The sequence below is a fragment of the Manis javanica genome, chromosome 2 (assembly GCF_040802235.1).
Source record: "Manis javanica isolate MJ-LG chromosome 2, MJ_LKY, whole genome shotgun sequence".
Classification (NCBI taxonomy): Eukaryota; Metazoa; Chordata; class Mammalia; order Pholidota; family Manidae; genus Manis; species Manis javanica.
The window spans coordinates 204,388,205-204,403,513 of NC_133157.1; the positions used below are offsets into that span (position 1 = coordinate 204,388,205).

The 15,309-nt window shown below is 40.9% G+C and overlaps 1 protein-coding gene across 2 annotated transcripts in view; it reads left to right on the forward strand.

Moving 5' to 3' along the window:
• LOC140848000 (serine/threonine-protein kinase TAO1-like) overlaps window positions 1-15,309 on the forward strand; it is a 398,025-nt gene that overhangs the window by 29,606 nt on the left and 353,110 nt on the right. For both annotated transcript variants that reach the window (XM_073230047.1, XM_073230048.1), the window contains exons 3-4: window positions 3,452-3,534; window positions 12,824-12,885. The gene's annotated coding sequence lies outside the window, so the exon portion shown is untranslated. The remainder of the gene's footprint in view (window positions 1-3,451; window positions 3,535-12,823; window positions 12,886-15,309) is intronic.

Here is a 15,309-nt window from a genome sequence, read left to right on the forward strand (position 1 = left end):
TAGTCCTTAGTTGTCTAGAGAAGGGATTTGTGTGTATGTGTGTGTGTGTGTGTGTGTGTGTGTGTGTGTGTGTGTGTGTGTGTGTGTGTATGTATGTGTGGCATTTCTGACCTGAACTATGGCATCTTCATATCCTGAAGTTCTTTGATTCTAAAGGCTTTGGTAGAGAAAAGTTGAAAGAATGCTCTATTCTTCCGCATTCCTTAGGTACTCTGCAATATTTCAAAATGAGCTTCAGAGTCTTTGATATTGCTCTAGTTGCTTGTGAAATTGTTTTAATGTGGCTTTCTGCAATCAAAAATTCCATTTTTAACAGGTGGGAACTATTTGACGTTTATTCTAGTGCCATCCAAGAAAAACGCCCCTCACTTTGCTGGCGTGAAATGAGGTATGAGGGTTTTTCACTGAGGAGTTGAAAAAGACAGAGAAGGATGAACAATCACAATTTGTTTCCCTTGGCTAATAGCATGATTTGATTGTGTTTACATATCAGACTTGCGTTTGTGGACCTTTGAGCCTCTGTGCACGTTTATCAAATTGTAGACAGCACCACTTCTGCATGGCTGGTGATAGAGCGCTTCCACACAGCTCAGTAGCTCTCCCAGTAGCAGGTGATTATTTCCCAAGATAAAAGCTGGCTACCTGATGCCAAAGCAATTCATCAATTCAATGAAAAAAATAAAAAAAGTCAGACATAAACCATTCTCTTGGTGTCGTGTAGGCTAACAATTGGTTGATTGACTGGGTTTTGGCCCAAGCACAGCCCAAAACAAACCTAAAGTGGCATGTAGTGTTTATGGGAATTTTCATTATAATGCAGTTATTTCTGCTGAACTTTTTTATGGTTTCCAATTTGTTCCCAACTTAACTGGGGGTTGAGGTTAAGTGGTCGTATCATCACTAAGGGTAAAAGGTTTGTTTGCTAACAGGAAAAGTGGTTTTCCTTTCCGGTTTGATGGCACTGTGCAGTTTTCAGTGATAACTTCTCTGGGCAAGGGAGGGTTGGTTTGTAAAGGAAGAAATTCTACCCTTGGAAAATACCAATACACTGCAAAGCAGATGTCTCAAAGTCTAAGAGCAACTGCTGTTTGAATTTTGTTTTTCTTGCCACAAATAAGGTGGAGTAGAATAACCCTCAGCTCTGAAGTCAGAAAGAATTCATTTGTTCATTTATTTGGCATATTATCGAGCTCCTTTTATGTTTGGCTCTGGGGATTCAGCAACAGACAAGCTACCTGCTCTACAGACATGACAATTTAGTAGGACGGTGGAGCCGAGGGACCAGACAATATACATATGCATATTTTCAAACCCCAGCCTCCGCATTTCCTACTTTTTGTGAACTAGGGAAAGTTCCAAACTTACTCAGTGTGCCTCACACACAGCAGGGGCTCAGCAAACGATACTCTTCCCGCTTTCCCTACTCCCTACCCTTCAGGACCCTAGAAAAACAACAAACTGTCTGCTTCTCACTTTTAGCTGACATCTTTCTTAAGGCCAGGAAAATGAAGATTCTTGTCGTACCTATGAACTGTATGTAGATGGACTGAGAATGAGTTGGTTTATTATCTCATGTTCCTGTGAGCGTCTGTCTTCTAAGTCCTACAGCTAATCAATCTTTTTTTTTCTCTCCATTTTGCCTTGCCAAAGAGAATACTTACACATGAACTATTTTCAACCCATAAATGTTATTTTTTAAGGGCTCTGCTGCAAAGAGCTTGCCTTGACTGCAGATTTATTCTACTTTTTACTGAGTTTCTACCGATTAAGGTGTTTTCAAAAAGCAATGAAGGGAAGTGGTTCTTACAATCACAGTCTGAGAGGTCAAGGTTGTTTCGGGCCCATTGGGATGGCTGTGCAGTTGTCTGGTTAGAGACTGGGACTTGGAAGAAGAGATGGTGAATTTGTTAATAGGGTAATCAGTATTAATTAAGAATTATAATTTTATGTGCAAACACAATTTATAATGGATAAAAAAAGTAGTCTATAATGATGTTTCTCAAATAAAATATGTAGAGTTCCAAACAGTTGAATTGAAACAAATATTTGTATTATATAAGCCCATTGGGAGATTGAGGAAATGATATGATATAAATTGAATATCCCATTCACTCTCTCCCACTCACCTTCCATTGTGCCAGGTACTTAAGTGTAGATTTCATGTGAAATACCAAAATCTTCCCCATGGAAAACTGAGTAAATCTATCTTGTATGGCAGAACAAATATTTTAAAATATTAAGAAGTCTCCCACTCTCCCCAAAAGATGCTTACATTGCTCAGATAGCTCTTTACTTGTGCTAATTGTACAAAGTGTCCAAAGGAAATCTGGAAAAGCCTGGAAGAGACAAGGGGAATTTTCACCAGAAAGGCAGAGAGTTATTGTCAGGACGGGGGAAAAACCCAGAAAGAATGAAGGAACTAGAAGTTCTCTTGGGAGAAATCTCGAGAGCTTGGAGGTGGATTGGAAAAAGATTTTGTGGGTAGCTGCCATATATGAGATGCATAGACATAAAGGATGATGAAGGAAAGAAAGAGGCTGTTAAGAAGTTTGACTCTGCATTATAAATGTAATTTACTCGTGACCTTCTTTAGGAGGATATAGTAAGGGTGTAAATTACATTCCAATTATTGTGGCTGCTCTGTCGGTTTTTGTGTTCTGTTTTGTTTGCATGCAATACACTGAAGAATTAGAACCACAGAATGGCTTTATGAAGTTTAACTTTGAATATAGCCCTTAAGCCATTCTGACATTTTTGTGCCTGAAACTCTCTGTTTCTCCTTTAAGACATTTCTTCAGTGTTGGGAAAAAATAGCTGAAAATCCCAGGGTATGAAGTTAGACAGATCTGGGTTTGAATCTTAACTCCTAGAGCAAGTCATATCTCCTCTACGGCTTCAGTTTCCTCATCTATAGGATGGGTTAAGAGTGCTTACACTGTAGGGCTGTTGTAATCACTGGGATAAAGGGGCTGAGTCCATTTAGGAAACAGCTCATCAAATTAGGAAACTTTGAGGGAAGTATAATAGCAGGAATATTTTTTAAAATATATCGACAGGGTGTAAGAAAACCACAAAAGACAATGCAATACTCAGGCTACCCCCTTCAGGCCTGAAGGTCTGAACAGGGGTGTTTCCTGGATGTGGAGACAGAGAAGGCTTGTCGAGAGAGCTGCCAGAGAAATGCGGAGACCCCGTGTGGAGAGGTGCCCCGCAACCTAGGTGGGGCTGGGAAATGAAGAGTGCAGCTTCCCTCCCTCTCTCCTTTTATCCTTCCGATTCCTTCAGGAGACTTTATTGGCCAAACCCACCTTGAAGTCTTTTGGTGGGAGTCCATTAAGGTCACAGGAGGTGAGCTGTGGAGAAGAGCGGAGAGGGATGGAGAGTGGCTCTGGGGGCAAACCGAACATGTCCATCATGCTCAGTGGTTTCTTTCTTTCTTCTTTCCCAATAGCGTGGACAAGAGGGTATCTTTCCCATGGAAGAATAAATGTGCTGTAGAGGTGTTGCTAGTCTCTGAAAGATGGTACCTTACAGGTGAGTTGTGCAGATCGTGACACAACACAGACAAAGCTCTGGGGTTGAAAACGAACAGGTATCAGTCTTTGAAAGGACAGCAGGAGAAGCACAGCTGGTCTAGGGGCTGACTCTCTCCATGAGAGTGAGTGACACAGAGAGCTCACTATGTTGGTCAGAGATAAACAGGAGCTCTTGTTTCAACAGTGGCTTTTCAAGTCTGCCTGTTGGCACAGTGCTCACTCTGGCTGAGGGTGTCATATAAACAGGGCACATGCCCAAGCATGTAGGCAAGTCACTACATTTTCAGCCAGTAGCCCATGAGCCACAGCTAGCTGACAAAGATGATGGCAGAGCATCCTTTCAGACAACACACTGTGGACCACTTGTATGTTTTCAAACTACGTAAGGGAGCTGAAGACCACCTCTGGAAAAGAATTCTTTGTCATCGCTAGTGGTGCAGATTTTTGATTCATTCCACTTGTAAAGCCTCTGAACTTCGGATAAAACCTTTTCTAAAAAAAAAAATTCTGCTTTACCTCTCATAGTGGGCTGACTGGTGACTTCTCAATAGCTATATCCATGTTCTAATCCCCAGAACCTGTGAATGTGACCTTATTTGGAAAAAAAGTCTTTGCAGATATAATTAAATTAAGGATATTGAGGTAAGGAGATTATGTTGGATTATCTGGGTAGACCCACAGTCCAAAGCCATGTGTCCTTATTGGAGACATATAGGCGACAGGCACAATGAGATGTCTATGTGAAAAGGGGGGGAAGATTGGTGTACTGTGCCCACAAGCCAAGGAAGCCAGCTACCACTGGGGGCTGGAAGAGGCATTGAATGGATTCTCCCTCAGAGCCTTTGCAGGGGGTATGACCCTGGCCGTAGACCTCTGGGCTCCAGAATTATGAAAGAATAAATTTCCATTGTTGTAAGCCAACAAGTTTTCGGTATTTTTTCAGCGGCCCTGGAACCTAATATACCTCCTGTGAAACCATCTGTTTTGATGCCTTGACAACAAAGTATACTGAGTTCTATCAGCCTAAAGAATTGTAGAAATGGTGCAGAATATGAACATCTTAGAATATATTTTTTTGAAGTTTATGAGAAGTCATCTCAAATCCTGGAAGGCTGTGCTATCTAATTTACACTTTAAGCACTTGCAAGGAAGCATCATTAATTTGAAAGAGAGGAGAAGGGATATAATGGGAGGAAGCAATCATGTGTCTTAGATTCTAGTACTGGCTTTACTCCTCACTGGCTATTTGACCTTGGAAAATTCATTCAAGCACTCCAAACCTAGATTTTCCTGTCTCTAAAATACTTGTCCCACTTAATTTGTAGGGTTAGCAAAAAGATTAAATTATACAAGGTGCTTTGAAATAGTAGAGTGCTTTCTTTTCTTTTTTTCAGGTGTAAGTAAATTTTAAACTATTAAACTACAAAATTTTATACATTTCATTATTCATAATTAACTGTTGAGTTATATTAGATCCTACTACCTCAGCATTGGCAATGATTTGGAAAAGGGATACGTGGGGGGCAGGAAATCGGGGTTTAGTCCTGGCTCTGTCATGAAGTAACCCTGGACAAGGTATTGAAACTCTTAGGGGTACAGTTTTTCATATGTTAAAACAAGGAGTTGGATTGGTGTTGCTCCCATATCTCTAATTCTATAACATTTTAAGAAAATTATGAATAGCAGGATGGTTCTCTCACTTAGTGAGCTTATTCCTTCTTATGGGTTAAATTTGCACTAAATCCTGTCAACCCTGAACTTGTCCGCCGAGCTCCAGATCGATATAACCAAGCATTTGGATGTCAGACAGCAGATCAGCTGAGATTGCCAAATCTCAGTAAAGGAAAGGCAAAACAAGATTTACTTAGAGTAAGAAAAAAAAGAAGAGAAAAAGTAAGAGAATTTATTGGCTCACTCAACTGAAAAGTCTATGAATAGAGTTAGTTTTAACTACAGGTAGATTTATGGCTCAAATAATGTCACCTAGATTTACTTTCTTTCCATCTCTCAGGTCTGTTTTGCATGGGGTTGGCTCTAGTCTGGGACTTTACATGGCGCAATACTGCTGTTGCATCACCTCCTAATTACGTGTATCAGGGGAAAGGGAAAACTTTTTCCCAGGATGTAGAGCAAGAATTTCATTGCATCTCCATGGGCCTGGCTGAAAGTCCACTTCTGAGCCCATCACCGTAACCAGAAGAAATTCATTGTCTGGGTCATGTGACTTCTTTCTGAGCCACGGATATGGCCCTGCTGTGCTGGACCCAGTCAATTACAACATTTCAATAGTTTTCTGTACTGGTTATTAAACTGTGGGTAGCATTAAATTGGAAAAGTGGGAGTATTCACATAAAAAATTAGGGATTTATTTATTTATTTTGGAAAGCTGGTTTGCCAGCCCTGGTCACCGCCACTGGGGATAGCCCTGTTTAAACAGTGGGTGAGGGAGGGATCCCCCTCAAAAGAGAGGCTGTTATCAAAACAAGGAAAGAATAAATAGCAACAACAATCTAAAAAACAACTATTCACTAAACCTGGAAATTCAAACTCAAAATTTTCAATGTTGAACTTACTCTTGTTCTTCAATTTCATTTGTCTTGTGGATTTTCTATCCCGATTGGTAGCCATCATGCCAGTCAGACACTCATTTAAAATGTGACATTTAACTTCAAGATGCTTTTCTTTCTCTCATAACATGATTTTGCCTCCATACTCTTTTTCCAGTCCATCTCTTCCTGTGTTGTCACTGCCCATTACCCTGACTCAGACTTGTCTGATCTCCCCTGGACTATTTCAGGATTCTCCTAATTCATCTGCCTGCCTTGAGTCTTTATTTCTCAAATCTATCCAGCATATTGCCACAAGGGTGACCCACCTTCAGTACATCTGACCAGGTTGTTACTTCTATCCTAGATCACTTTTCATTGCATGATGGGTAAGGTCTAATGTGCTAGCTTTAATACATGTTCACACATTCTTCACTGTATCTTCCTTTAAGAGGTGGACCTTAATTCTTTCCCCTTGAGGGTGGGCTTGATGAGTAGATTATAACGGAAGTGATGGTGTGTGACTTCCATGAGCAGGTCGTGAAAGGTATTTCGACTTCCTTCTAGCTCTGCCTCTCAGACGGCCCACCCTGGAGGAAGCCGGTTGTCATTCTGTGAGAACATTCACGCAGCATGAAGGAGGGGTCCACACAGCAAACAACCGAGCCCTCCTGCCAACGACCATCTTGGTAGCAGATTCTCCAGCCCCAGTGAAGAGTTTAAGTGATTACAGTCCAGGCTGATGTGTTGATGGCAACCTCAGGAGAGACTCTAAACCAGAATAACCCGTCCAAGTCACTCCCAAATTCCTAACCCATTGAATCTGTGAGAAAGCAACTGATTGTTATGCTAAGCTGCCAAATTCTAAGTGTAGCAATAGATATTTGGTCTCAGCCTAACACTTTCTCCCCCATTGTTGAATTTGCCACTTTTAAAAACGCATATGGGTCTGTCTGCCCTCTGTCTGAGCCTCCTGAGGGTAGGTACTGTAATTCACCAGTACACTGATATATCCCTGTGTAGTAATTATAAATCACAAAGATGGCTGCAACCATAGCTCCTATTCCAAGCACTTTTCTAGAGTCTTGCCACTTCCCCATCTAACAGGTCAACTCTGTGTCTCCTCCCTTTGAAACTGGAGAGAACTTTGTGATTGTCTCAAACAATAAAGTAGAGCTGAAAAGATGCTATTTTGCTTCCTGAGATAAATCATAGAAAATGCCATGCACTGCTGCTTCTCTCTTTAGACTCCTGCTCTTGGAATCCAGCGACTGTGCTGTGAGGAAACCAGTCTGTATAAATATCCACATGGGCCCCAGCTCACAGCCAGAGCTGAGGTCTTAGACAGCAGCCAACGCCAACTAGCCATGTGAGTGAACCGTCCTGGAAATGGATCTTCCAGCCTCTAACTGAGTCTCCCACACCAATGCTGCATGGATCAGCGATGAACTGGCCCTGCTAAGCCCTGCTCAAATGGCAGATTTGTGATGAATGGAATGATTATGATTAGTTTAAGCCACTAGGTTTTTGGGGTAATCTGTTATGCAGCAATGCATAACTGGAAGGTAGCATAAGATATCAGTGCAAAGCATAAGGAATTTGCAGTCTGAATTGATATGAATTGATCTGGGTCCCACCTCTACTACACGTGAAGTGAATGACTTGAGTAAATCCATTTGATTCTGTGGGTTCAACTTCAAACGTGGGTAACACCTATATTACAGGTTTGTTGGGTTAATTAAATGAAATACTGGGGGAGAAAGATATACTTTAAGAAGGATAAGGAGAAGATCTAGCTTTAAATTCATGGGGGTTAATCCTTACTAATTAATTATATCTAATATTTATGGATCACATGCCAGGTGCCAGACACATTCTAGATGTTTTACTCTTCCAACAACTTTGTGATTTAGTTACTTTTAAAATCCTTCTTTACAGTGAGTAAATTGAGCCCCCAATAGCTTAAGAATATACTCAAAGTCATAATGGAATACTTAACTTATACAGAATTATTTTTCTATGTCCACATGTCTCCCCAGGGCTGTTGGAGAGCAAGGAGTGTGTGTGTTTTGCTCACAACAGGCTTCCCCATCCCTGGCTCATAGCAGAAAATAAGTTCGTATCTGCTGAGTGAGTGAACCTTCAGGCATTGACTCACATGTCAAAGTTTGTGTGTGTGTCTTGAAAAGACACAGATGGGAGTTATGGCGTACTGGCTTTATCAGAGCAGGTCCACACAGCTGAGTGTGGAGTGTCCTGTGCCAGGACAGCTGGGAAGCATTAAGATCACATCCTTACATGATCAACCAGCCACTGTGACTCAGTCTGTAGTATGGTGATACTGTGGCTAATTTGCATGAGCTGTTTGGTTTCAGAAGCTTAGCAATGGCACAATAAAACCTTTATTAACAAGGCTACTCAGGGAATGGTGTATTCCAACTACTGAGAAGAACTAGAAAGCTCTTTTGTTTAAACCCTTTTGGAAAATATCTATAAAATGTAGTGGCCATCCATTCTGCCTTGCTAAGGACCATGCAAGTGGGTATGATTTGTGCCTTGAAATTGAAATAGCTGATCTGCAGTATCTTACCGTGGACTTTATGCTAAGCATGACAATTTGGGGGAGGGCACGTAGGAGGAGACTGGGCTGAAAGTCTTCAGAGATGAGCCTCTCCTTTCAGATGCTCATTATAACACTAACATAATGATGCAGACTTATTTTCCCCTTAGAATTGGCAATTTTTCTCTTTTAAAGAAATAGAATGATGGAGAAAAGGGAAATTCATGAAAATTCTGGTAAAAATCCTAGGTTTTTTTCAATCTCAACTTAATTTCTTCTTTAAAAAGGCTGTAATATTTTACTTAGAACTGTGCTTGCCATGCTTGGTGTAGTAAGTGTAGCTTTTCACTGGTCTGCAGAGAAGAAAGGAGGAAGAAAGGGGGCTAATCACTCATGGGGGAGGGGTCCAGGATGGGTTGTTCTGTATCTTCAGAGGGAGTCCTTAGTGGATTTACGAGAGAGGCAAAATGCACTGTGACAGAAGGGGACATGATGTGATTTTAGTAGGCACTGAGAAGGTCCTTCTGCCAAAAATAGACCCACCTGCTTGTAGATGTCTGGCATTCCTTGGACTGGGGACAATGCCAGAAAGCCAGCTGTTCCCTCAGATACTCTTCCCACAGGCTGCCTGAGACCCGAAATTCCAGCCTTGAACTGAAGGCTAAATTTTCCTCCGTAATCTATCCCAAAGCACGTGATTCCCTCCCCCCCCCCCCCCCCTAAAATAAAGGTATTAACAGATATTTACCCCATGGTATGAATTCTGTAGACTTGTGCAAAGAACAGAAATTATGTAAGTAGGAGAATCCTTATTCCCCTCCACCCCACTTAACTCTGTGACTTTGGTCAAGTCCTATCTGCTTATGCAGCAGTTTCTTCTAGAAAATAAGAACAGCCAAACCAAATGGGCTTTTGGGAGTGCTAAATAAGACAAATGTAGAACACCAATTAGCGGACGGCTAGAAACAGTCCAAACGCTCATCAAAGGGAGACTTGTTAAATAAGCTTTGGACATATCCCACACAGGAGCATACTCCGCAGATGTGGAGAGGAGTAAGGGGAATCTATGCACTGATAGAAAGTGAAGTAACAAACAGTGTTTAAAAATATGCTACAATTAAGAAAGGAGGAGAATTAGTAAGTACACATTTATAATTTCAGTAGCAGGATAAACTAAAAATTAATTAAAAATGGGAAGGGAAGGAACAGGAAATAGGGGATATGAAGAGGAGATAGACTTTTCTATAAACCTTATTTTATTTTTGACTGTTGGGCGTCATGTAAATGTTTTACATAATTAAAAACAAAGCTAAATCAAAGAAGAAAAACACTAAGCCCAAAACAAATCCTAAAAGTTTTAGAACAAAAATTAAAAAAAATTTTTCTAAACAGAAATGAACCTAATTTTATATCAATTCTGTGGCAACACCACCTCAAGAATGATTTTGAATGACTTTCCAGTGATTTTTAAAGCACATATTTGGATGTGTATCCTTAGGGAGATACAGTCTGAGGTTAAAAGGAAGTACTAAGACATCTTAGACTGAATTCTTTTAGCTAGTTTGTTAGTCGTGATATTTAGCAGTATTTTTTGAATACTATTATATACAGTAGGGTAAAGCAGCTAAGTAAGTTATCCTCAGGAGATAAGATTTTCAGAGTAAGAAAAAGATAAGTTTAAAATAAAATAAATGAAGTAATGATTCTATAGTCTTTGATTTGAATGAGAAATATCCGTATGAGTTTATGATTTTACTCTTTTTAAAAGCTACACATTTCCTACTTCTGTCCTCTGAAAAGGCTTAGAAGCACGACTAACTCAGTTTTAATGATCACTGTGGGCATCCAGATTATAATATCTAAGGACCATCTTAAAGGAACAGGGGGTCCTTGGGGAAAATGGCCAATTCTAGATCTGGGACAGGAAGTGTTTGAGATAAGCCGGGGTCCCAAAACAAGATTACAGGAGCCAACCTGAAAGCACTCCCACTGGCCAAATTCGGAAAGAATATAGAAGCAAATAATGACTACAATATATTGAAACACATCAAATACACAAAATCCGCAAGTTCAGTTGGAGGTGCATGGGCACATGTTCACTATTCTGAAAATAGATACATAAAAGGGAAAATATCAGGCATTTATCCTGCTTTATCTGTTTGTTTCAGGTAATCAAACAACTGTTGAGGGGAAATTCCCTATTGAAGAATTCTGATATATGTAGGAGGAATAGGTATGATTTAAAAAAACCCTCCATTCTTAGTGGTAATCGTTTTGCAATATATAAAGGTACCAAATCAACATGTTGTGCGCCTTAAACTTACACAATGTTGTGTGTCAATTATATCTCAGTGAAGCCGGGGGGGCAGAAAAAACAACAAGTCCCTTCTGCTAACACTGATGAAATAATAGTCGTAAACAACAGTCATCCTTCTCTGCCAACACCTATTAAGTGAAGACTGATGAGAAACTTTATAGTGGAACTAGCCTCATAATACTCAAACAAAATGAACAATGGGAAGTTTAAATACCACAAGAAACAGGGCAATTGGACAAAAACGGTTATCTCCCTTGGAAACAGGGACAGGAGCCTCCAGGTGGAGGCTCAGTTTTAATGTCCAGGACAGTGGGTGGAGGTAGGGAGTAGTTGCAGATTTGTGGTCTGAGTTTGGCAGTGGGTAGGACCCACATTTCTTCACCTCCCACTCTCCCGATCCTTTCCATCAGCAGAACAGGATGGGGAACCACCTACAGGACGGCAAGGACAGGGTTGAATGCAAAGCTCTCAGCCGGAGTCTCTTCGACTTCATCTTGGACATGTTATTTAATCTCTCTCAGCCTCAGTTTTCTCCTCTATCTACCGAAGATGATAACTAGAGTCCTTGGGTGTACAAGGTGAGATGATGTGATTCAAGCGCTTGGCCGTGATATGCACCGTGAGCTCACCCCAGGGCCAGAAACAACTTGTGGATCTCTTTTTCCTTCAAAGGGAAAAGGAGTCAAGGGTTGTGTCGTTGCTTGTACACAGGCTTCTTTCTTTTTGCCTGCTCGTTTTCTCTCAGAGGGACAATTGTGATTAGTCATTAGAGCAAAGTGTTGGCTAAGGAATTCAGTCCACCTCAGCAGAAGTGGAGCAGCAGGTACCAATTATGCTGTCTCAGATAAGTCCCTTTTTTTTTTTTCTTCTCCCAAGGGCTTTATTTTATGTAGTTTTACTTCTGAAAATGCGTCTCTCCTCCTTATTGTGACATTGTCCTTGGCTCCCCACAAGGGGAGTGAACTTAAGTCCTGCCCAGTGAAGTGGTTTATGTCCAAGTTTGACGTAGGTAAAATGCTTTCAGTAAATGAAAAGATGATGTACCTAAAACCATTACTTGCCGTATCTTAAATTGGATCTGTTGCAAAACCATATTTGATACAGTATTTTTTAAATACCTCCACTATCATTCGCGTCATCCAAGAGCCTGTGATACAGCGAGGGAAGAACATTTTTATCACCTTCCTTTCTTCACGGGCTGTTGGTCGATTGTTCTCGGGAATCGTCACACATTGAATGCCCAGAAGCGTTTTCTCCCAAGCAGGCTACCAGTTGGGGAACAGTGGAGGAAAATGAAATTGAAGCGTATTGAAAGATTATTTCTGTATACTTCTCACCTTCCGCCATCCAAACTGCTTTACTTTTACAAGTGTGGCTCCGTTCTTGCCTTAAAATAATAAATAATCCTAGCTTGGACGACACAGTCATTTGACACTGCTGCCACCTAGTGGAATCTTTTAGTAGCAGGACGAAGTGACAATCCAGGGTGTTTCTCTGTTCCCTGGAACAGTGCTGGACTGGACTTCAAGAGGAGGAGGTAACTGACTACATGGTATGATTTCAAGGGTGATAGGAAAGCCGGGTGCTCCCTCTAACACATTTGTAACCATTAGTGCCTGGAAGATCAGCATTGGGCTTTTATTTCTTAGCTCTGCATTTTGAGCCTATCATCTTCGGGAAGGATACAGGGCCCTCATACTTCCTGGAGACAGCTAAGTTACTTCAGCGGCAGGCACGGGGCAGGATCAGTACACACCCATTCCTGGAGAAACAACCTCAGCAGCCCCGCGTGTCACCAATGCACATTTCCTTTCTCTCTACTGCTTTGCTGCAAACATCTAATTTCCTCTTTTATTACTTCCAGGCATTCTTGGAACTCTTGGTCAGGCAGCACGTACACCTTACTGACTACAGAGGGACAACATGGTAAGTTAGGGGGCGAGGGGCTGAGTTAGAGTTTCTCTGTGTGTGTGTGTGTGTGTTTATTACTTGCTAATGACCACAAATACTGGACTGAATCTATGGCTGAACAAATTGGTTTGAGTAGAATATGTTTTACCTGAAACAGATTCCAAACTGGTTGTGTTGTTAAGAGACAACACTGTCACCCATTCAAATTAGCTGACACTTCTTTGAACTTTGAAAGATATTCTTCTGCAAAAAGTTTAGCTGGAAGCCATGGATCATGTGTCTACCACCCAGGGAGTTAGGTCCTTGGTACCTTTCCTGGTATTATCAAGACTAGTTCTAGATCTCAGCCCTCGACACATAGCCTTGGGTTAGTAAGAAAGGGGAATAGCTGGATAGTTCCCAAATAAGAAAGGTGGAGTGTAAAGAAAAAGCTAATAAAAAATGGAAATTAGAGAAATAGTAGAATTGTTCTATCAGCTGAGTCAAACACATGATTTAGTTTTCCTTTCTGGAAACAACTTCAAATAATTGAATTTAATACATTTGTTCTTTTGCCTGACATTTTAATAATTATAGCAAATACCTACTAAATCGATATGTTACTGGGTACTATTCTAGGAACTTTAGCTATTTTTTAAAGTATCAGCAAGGATATATTCAAGTTTACTCTGAGAAATTGTTGGCTAACATGGTATATTCTTTTGGGAATCCGTAGAATGGTTTCTAACTCCAAAGTGTGGCATCCGTTTCCTTCACTCTTACCCAGCTGCTAAGTAATTAGATCCTGGGTTTAGTATTTGGGTCATTCTTCCATTCCATGGCATGTGCATTTGCTGAAGACAGTGGTATCACAAGGAGAGTCATTACTTTTAATTTAAAGGATACTTGAGAAACAGGAGTGTTACCTGCAACAGGTAAGACACCAGTGGCTGGCCGGTGGTCTCAGAGCCTCCTTGGCAGGCCCTCCTCCGAAGCTGCTGCACAGCTAATCCAGAGCTGCCATCCAAACTCTGGCCAGCGGCAAAGCTCTTAGCTGTGGGTGCCCTGCTGGTGAGCGGACATATGCATTATGCACTTCTTTGAGCAGGTCAGTTATAGAATTAGGACTTGCCACCTAAAATGACCTTTGCCTTCTTTTGCTCATCGGGCAGGGAAAGGCCTATAGTCATTTCTCTAAAAACATCACCAGTACAGAGGAGGTGAGTAAGCAGCATTTAGTGGGACTTCAGCAGTATCAGAAGTTTGGGATTAGCTACTGATATTGCAGTCTTCGCAAGAGAGAGCTAAGGTTGCAGATGTTGATTAAAGGGTTTAAAAAGAATAAGGCATTTATGTTCCTTGACACTCCTGTTAAGATACTTGCTCACTACATTTAAGGCTGAGAGCTAGGGACATTATCTTGTTATAGGGGGAAAGCACAGGGTAGATGCCCATTCTTGGAATTTAGAAGAGCAAAGTCCGTGATTCTGAGTTTGTGTATATATGAGTGTGGTAGGGTTTGTAAAAAGACCTTGCAGTATACTCCTTCTCACTTCATCAATACTCATCTCTGGGAATCCAGAGTATCAAATGTGTTCTAAGAAATTCTAAGTGTGATGGAGGAAGAAAGTTTTCTCTATTGTCCAATATATTTTCACCCAAGAAGAGAAGAACCTGTGTGGATTAGCCAATGACAGTTTTACTAAGCTACCATTTATGCCAACTCCTGTGTGATAGGGACTTTGTGTACATCATCTCTAATCCTCAGAACAATTTTCATTTCATTTTAGCATGCAGACACTAAAACTCAGGTTAAATATATTGGCCAAGAACACACAACACAGCCTGTAAGTTGAAGAGCTGTTACTTATCTCAAGCATGTTTATTCTGCTAGGGGATCATGTCAGTGTCATTTGGTGTCATTAACTGCAGGAAATCCAGTTACTCCCCCTCTGCCCCTAAATCTAACCCAAACAGATAGTCTTTAAATGAAACCTTCTAGAAACTCACCTGTTCTCCCTCAGAGTAGTGCTGATGTTGGGGTAGAGCAGATATTCTCTTTAGACGATATTCTCTGCCTTTGTGGGGATCTTGAACAGATAGCAGTATCATTAATCATTTAAGTGGTTCTCATGTGTAAAAATGTCAATGGACTACGTTCTTCAAAGGACAAGTGAGAAGGGCTGTCTCTGGCAGTATGTGTTGTGAATAATCCTAAATTAGTGTGAAACTACCTACTCTCAGGAATCCATGACAGTGGACAGAAGTAATGGGGCATTTAATTTTTAAAAAGTAGACAATATTCAGATCTTTGATAATTGCTTTTGGATTATATTAATGATTTGGACAGGGGAAATTTCCATTTCCTAATTATTTTCTTTAGCTTGTATAAAAACGATTTTGCATCCCCCTGGTTCTCCTAGGAGAAAAAAAGCAGTAAGTGGCCTGTGCTGGTTAGCA